This window comes from Brassica napus, unplaced genomic scaffold, assembly GCF_020379485.1.
Source record: "Brassica napus cultivar Da-Ae unplaced genomic scaffold, Da-Ae ScsIHWf_1321;HRSCAF=1887, whole genome shotgun sequence".
NCBI lineage: Eukaryota > Viridiplantae > Streptophyta > Magnoliopsida > Brassicales > Brassicaceae > Brassica > Brassica napus.
In genome coordinates this window covers 79,887-86,395 of record NW_026014738.1, presented here as the reverse complement: position 1 = coordinate 86,395, position 6,509 = coordinate 79,887, and the positions used below count along the sequence as shown (strand labels likewise).

Below are 6,509 nucleotides of genomic sequence, written 5' to 3'. Positions count from 1 at the left end.
ACTCGTAATTTAAGGTAGCGTTTTTTATTCTCAATGCTATAAAAAACCGCATATATAATAGTATTGCAATTTCAAAAACGCTATCTTTACCAAGGCAAAAAATTATTGCTTTTTTTTAACCCTCATTTCATTTTCCCTCTCACTTTATTTAATTTGCCTCCAAAAATCCCCAACGCTAAAATCATAAACATTACATTTATTCTTTAAATATTTACATATATAAAAAAGAAAATTTTCTATTGGTTGAAAGTAACACACAAGGATTACAATCTCTACCCTTAATTGTTTTTAATCCAAGGCTGGAGATTGTGTTTTGTCCTCTCCTTTTGTCTTCTGAAACACGACAGAGAGAAGAGAGAAGAAGAAGATAGATGAGAGATTGCAGGAGGAGGAAGAAGGGACCGGCCTGAGTTCGTCGCCATCGTCACCAGTCTGAGTTCGTCGCCATCGTCAGGAGTCTGATTTCGTCGCCATCGTCACCTGTCTTTACTCATCGTAACTTTGTTCTTCCGGAATCTGTACTCCTCCTGAGAACGCCTCTCCCCTCTGCAGAGCCGAATCCGAACCCAACCACCTGAGCTCATGGTTCAATCTCCTCCTCAACGCCCTCGCTACTCAATCTCCTCTCGTGTTTGCTCCTCCGGTTCTCTCTCTCTCTCTCTCTCTCTCTCTCCAGATTCACTTTCCCAAAACAACAGATCTGAGCTCGAACCTTTTTGTTGTTTACCGATTCTCCTCCGGTCAATTAGAATGAATCTTCGGATGCTTTGACTGATCCATCCGGTCAAACGGTCTCTATCTCTATTTCCTTGTGCAGAGAAGGAGAAAATCGTTTCTTCTTCTTCTTCACTTATCTGAAACAAGACATGTTTCTTCTTCTCAATCCTCGGGGCGAAGATGATTTCACCAAAACCCATCTCCAGGTTAGTTGTACTCTCACCAAACCAAGTTTAAAGTTTTGATCTTTTTCGCTCATAAGCACTCGTTGTTTTCTTCGAATCAGCAAGTGCTCAAGTTGTATAGTAAAGAGCTACCAGACAAGAACTACCACTACAAGAAAACATGCATTTCCCGACTGCAAAATCAGTAGCTAATCAGTCGCAAAATGTACGGTTACGACTGATTTGCGACTGATACATGTAGTCACAAATCAACGTGTCGCAAAAACTATCAGTCGTAAATCAGTCGCAATTTTACGACTGATTTGAGACTAATTTGCGATTAATGTTATTGGTCATAAATCCGTCGCAGTTCAGACGCCAAATTTTACGACTGAATTACGACTTCTTTTGCGAGAACGGATTGTAGTCGTTATTTGGTCGCAATATTTAGTGACTAATTTACTACTACAGTTTTAGAATCACCGTTGCTAATTAGTCGCAAAACGAAAAATTAAAACAAAAAAAAAATTAAAATTAAAATTAATAAATTTATTAAAATTTAAAATGATTTATATATATTAAACTGGTTTAAATTAAAACTGAGACAGATACATAATTACATAAATACAAAAAGAAAAACTAAATCAAAGACCAAAACTATTTGGTCAAGAAAATGAATCAAAACTTAAATCTAAGCCGCTGTTATTAGCATACGGAAGCTAACACTAAACCTAAATCTAAACCTAACATAAACTTCGTTTGTTTCTTCAGCCGCCACGCGAGCAAGGAACTTCGCGGACGTGAGGAGCCATTACGGAGCAGACGAGGAGAGGGGGCGTGATCGAGCAGAGGGGGAGAGGACGTGTCATGGAGCAGAGAAGAGGAATAGAGACGTCACGAGGAGAGAGGCATTGGAGGAGATGAGGCGGAGAGTAGGCTGTCGTCGTCGCTGTCGTGGGCTTCATGAGCTTCTCCGTAAGGTCGTCGGTTTGTCAGCGAAGAAGAATGATGAGTTAGATACAGAGGAAGATATCAGAGATGATGAGAGAGATGAGAGTGAAAGAGATTGTGAATTCTCGTGAGACAAAGAAAGAAGAAAAAAAGAGATAAAGACGAGGAGATGAGATGAAGACACGTGTGAGGGAAGGGATGAAGAAACAAGCATCGGATGGTTATAAAGGTGATCCGTGTGATGCTTTGTTCAACCAATAAGAAAAGAGGAGAGGGATTATTAACTAAAGTTTATTTTGTTTTAGTTTAATATTATATGGAGGACAATTTCTTTTAAAGAAAATGTATGTAGGAAATGTTACAGCGAAGTTTTAGAAAGGTTAAAGCAAACAATTTATTTTTATGATTTAAGGTTTAGACTTTAAAAATATAAAGTTTAGTGTTTATAGTTAATTAAAGGATATAAGGTTATGGTATAGGACTTAGATTAAATTTTGAAAACAAGTATATGATTTGAGATAAAATTTTGAAAGATTAAGTTTATAGTTTTATATTGAAGATTTGGAGTTTAAGTTTTGAGACAAAAAAATTTATAAGACAAATCTGTAAAATGTATGTTTAATATTTGGTGTTTAGCTTTGAAATGTTAGAGGAGTTTAGTTTTAAATTTGGAATATAGGTTTACGTTTAGGTTAAGGGTTTTGTGTATACTAGTTATAGATTTAATATTTGAGGTTAATTATTGAAAATTTAATTTTAAAGATTAAATATTTATTTATAATATTTGGAGATTAATTTTTAGTTTAGTGTTTATGACATAAGGTATATAGTATATATGAAGTTTATATTCATGATTATTTTATGATTATATCATTTTGAAAAAATATTTTAAGTTTAAGTTTAGTTTAGATAATAAGATTAAAAATATTAAGATCATAGTTTTATATGTAGATTTAAATTGGGGTTTAGGGTATAGATGCTAAAAACAGAGTTTAGGTAATTAGCGACTAAACTGCGACTATTTACTATGTTCGGTAACTGTAGTCGCAAAACAGTTTCTATACCTCAAACATATTCTTAAATTTAGGGTATAGAGTAAGTAGTCGCAGAACAGTCGCTATTTTAATGACTATTTTGCGACTATAGATTCCGACCACAGTAAATAGTCGCTAATTAGGTATTAATTAGCGACTGTTCTGCGACTGATTTACTTAGTCGCATATTAGCAACTGATTTGCGACTGACACGCATTAATAACAAAACTGTCGCGAAAATATCGTAAAACAGTCGCAATATTTGGCGACTGCACAATCAGTCGCAACATGTAGTCGGTAATTTCATGTTTTCTTGTAGTGTACGCTTCAAACACTCGGAAGCAATCTACTTCCTTGAGAGATGTGTCTCTAAACGGTAATATTCTCCACTTAACACTCTCTCTCTCTACTTTATCAAGTCTTTTGATTCTTCATTTGCGTTGTGATATTTCTTGCAGCAAGTATTGTTCATTGGTTCTGAAGTCCAGAGTCTCTGATGAATCCTTTCATTTTGTATTCATGATTGATGTTTGTTATTGTAGGTGCTTTAGCTGTTAGCTCTGATGATCGTTACTTAGCGACTAGAGGAGTTGATCGCCATGTTCATATATGGGACGTTCATACCAGAGAACATGTCCATGTTCATATAAAGTCCAATTTTTGTTTTGTGGTTTCTTCCGTCAAGTCTCAGCTTTTTATGATTATGTGTCTACAGGCCTTTACAGGTCACAGGAACACTATTTCTTCCCTATGATTCAGACACGGAACCGCGGAGCTCTACTCTGGTTCATTTGATCGAAGTGTCAAGGAGTGCACTTACGGTTGGGAGAGATACAATCATGCAGTTACACAAGGTAATATGCTGTCTTTTTTTTTATCTTCCATTGTTGAAGATGATGTTAGATGCCTGAGACAAGTCGTCCGATTTACCATGCACCTGCATCTGACTCTGTGCGTTCTACAATCTATAGTCTGATTATAGTTGTGTATTGTGTTACATGCTTGATTATATTTGTTGACCTTTGAATTGTACAATTTTGTAGGAGAAGGCTCCCTATGTAGCTAAGGCTAATGAGTCGCAAGGTTGAGTATAAGAAGACGAGAAACTCCGAGTTGCCCGAGTCATTCACAAGAAGAAGAGGAGGAGAAGAAGAAGAAGAAGAAAAAACTTCGTTGTTGCCTAAGAATGACGGCTGTGGCTGCAGTCTAGTGTTTACGGTTTAGACTTTTGGTTAAGTTTTGGTTTAGGTTTTAGTTATTTTTTAATAATGCTACAATATCAAATATTATCTGCTATTATAAATTATACAATTGCACAACTATGAAAACGCTATCAAAAGACTTAATTAATACAGCACAAAAAACGATATATAAAGTGCCAGAAAAAAGATTGTCGGGGCACACACAACGTTCGCCATAACGCTGCGCTATCCTGCAATAGCATTTTCTTCATGCTATATATGTGACGTTTTCTTGTAGTGGTACTCACTAAAGAACGCAATAGGTTTACCATGTTGACTGAGAACTGCATCTGAATGCAATTCAAATGGCTGCGCAAAGTCTGGCAGAGAGAGTACTGGAGCTGACGTTAACTTGCTTTTAATAGTGTCAAAAGCTTTCGCAGCCTCCGCAGATCACAGACTGTGATCGGGGCCATGATACTGCTAAAGTGAGCTACAAAACACCGATAGAAAGCTTCTGACATCAGTGATTGTCTTTGGCGTTGGCCAGGAACTAATGGTGATCACTTTGTCGGAATCCACCTGCAACCCTTGTTGTGAGATAATGTAACCCATAAATAACACTTGTGAAACACCAAAAGCACACTTCTCGTTGCCGCAAAGAGTTTCTGGCGCCGGAGAACCAACAAAACATCACGGAGGTGAGAAAGATGCCCTGTCAAGTTCTTGCTGAAAATTAATAGGCCGTCGAAGTAGACAACAACACATTTACCAATGAAAGGACGTAATGCTTGACTCATCACTCGCATTGACGTGCTAGGAGCATTAGATAATCCAAAGGGCAAAACGAGCCACTCAAAGAGCCCTTATCGCGTTTTAAACGCTGTTCTCCACTCATCTCAGGACGGATGCGGATCTGATGATATCCACTTTTCAAGTCGAGCCTGGTGAAAATTGATACAGTGCCGATTTGATCCAAGAGATCATCAAGCCGCGGAGTAGGGAAACGATACCTTATTGTGATCTTGTTAATGGCACGACTGTCCACACACATGCGCCAAGAACCATCCTTGTTTGAAATTAACAGAGCAGGAACAGCACATGGGCTAAGGCTTTCACGCACATATCCTTTGGCCAGAAGGTCCTCTACCTGTCGGCGCAGTTCATCATGTTCTTGAGGACTCATACGGTAATGCGGGCGATTTGGTAGTGCCGCATTTGGAGACAGATCGATGCAATTTTGTATGTCTCAAAGTGGAGGTAAACCCGCAGGCAAATCAGTAGGAAATACATCAAGTCATCAATGAGTTGCTGAAACGCTGGTGGGACAATAACATCGATCGGTGAGGCTGGTGGTACTGAAAATAATGCGTAAATAATCTCAGAATCCTGCAGCTCTGTCATGAACTGAGTTTTAGAGCATAGAAAAACAGGACGACTAGGCTTAGGAGCAATCGGAGGAATAGGCATCTCGACACTGTCAACGACCGAAGGGGTCGACTCTTGTGTAGGAAGCAACGTGATCCTCTTGTTTTCAAACGTAAACACATATGTATTTGCAAACCCATCATGCATAGTGTGCCGATCATAATGCCATGCGCGTCCCAATAAGAGATGGCAAGCATCCACGGGTATGGCATCACAAGTAATGAGATCTTTGTAACTTGCACCCATAGAAAAAGGGACTTTCCATTGCTTAGAAATCCGTAGATCAGTCTGAGAATTAAGTTACATCAACTTGTATGGAGTAGGATGAGGTTCGGTGAACAATGTCAATTTCGCAACAGCTTCTTCTGAGATGATGTTTGTGCAGCTACCGACATCAATAACAAAGAAACAAACTTTCCCTCTGGTCGTGCACGACGAACGGAAGATGTTGGTGCGAAACCACGATTCTTGAACTCCTTGTGGAGCAAGGAAACTGCATTGAATCACTAGAGCTAATCCTGTATCCCCTGCAACTTCTTCCTCGATAGGGAGCTCTGTCTCATTAGGATCTTAAAAATAGGTCAGTCTTCGAGATACAAACCTCGACGTGCTGTGTGGGGACATGCTGATTGTCGATGGCCTGGTTCCCCGCAATTTAAACACTTAAACAACTGCGGACGAGCTTGTCGTGATGGCAAGTTTGCGTCATGAGCTTTTGCACTAGTCAAAGGAGCTTTAGTTGTGTTTCTCTTGTCTGCGAAACGAGATGAAACATCCTCACTGGTGGAAGGGAAATGTAGTCAAGAAACACCAGCGAACCAGGATGATTGTGAACTACGATTGTTTAGTTCAATCAGCAAGGCATGTTGATGAGCTTCAGAGTCCGTGGACAGATTGATTTGCAACAGTGTCTTTGGAATCTGCTGCCGTAACCCACCAATGAACTGATACACGAGTTGATCATTTGTCTCTTGGACGCTACTAGGAGCGAGAAAAGAGAAAAATTCTGCTGCATATTCATCAACAGAACGAGT

At 38.9% G+C, this 6,509-nt stretch overlaps 2 long non-coding RNA genes across 2 annotated transcripts; both read left to right on the top strand.

The window, feature by feature from the left end:
- The first annotated feature begins 335 nt into the window (after positions 1-335).
- LOC125596920 lies at positions 336-1,555 on the top strand. The gene is made up of 2 exons (XR_007331321.1): positions 336-923; positions 1,004-1,555. It is a non-coding gene; the product is annotated as an uncharacterized LOC125596920 (long non-coding RNA).
- Positions 1,556-3,216: 1,661 nt separating this feature from the next.
- Positions 3,217-4,185, top strand: LOC125596919. Its single transcript, XR_007331320.1, has 3 exons — positions 3,217-3,242; positions 3,409-3,720; positions 3,910-4,185. It is a non-coding gene; the product is annotated as an uncharacterized LOC125596919 (long non-coding RNA).
- The last annotated feature ends 2,324 nt before the right edge of the window (positions 4,186-6,509 follow it).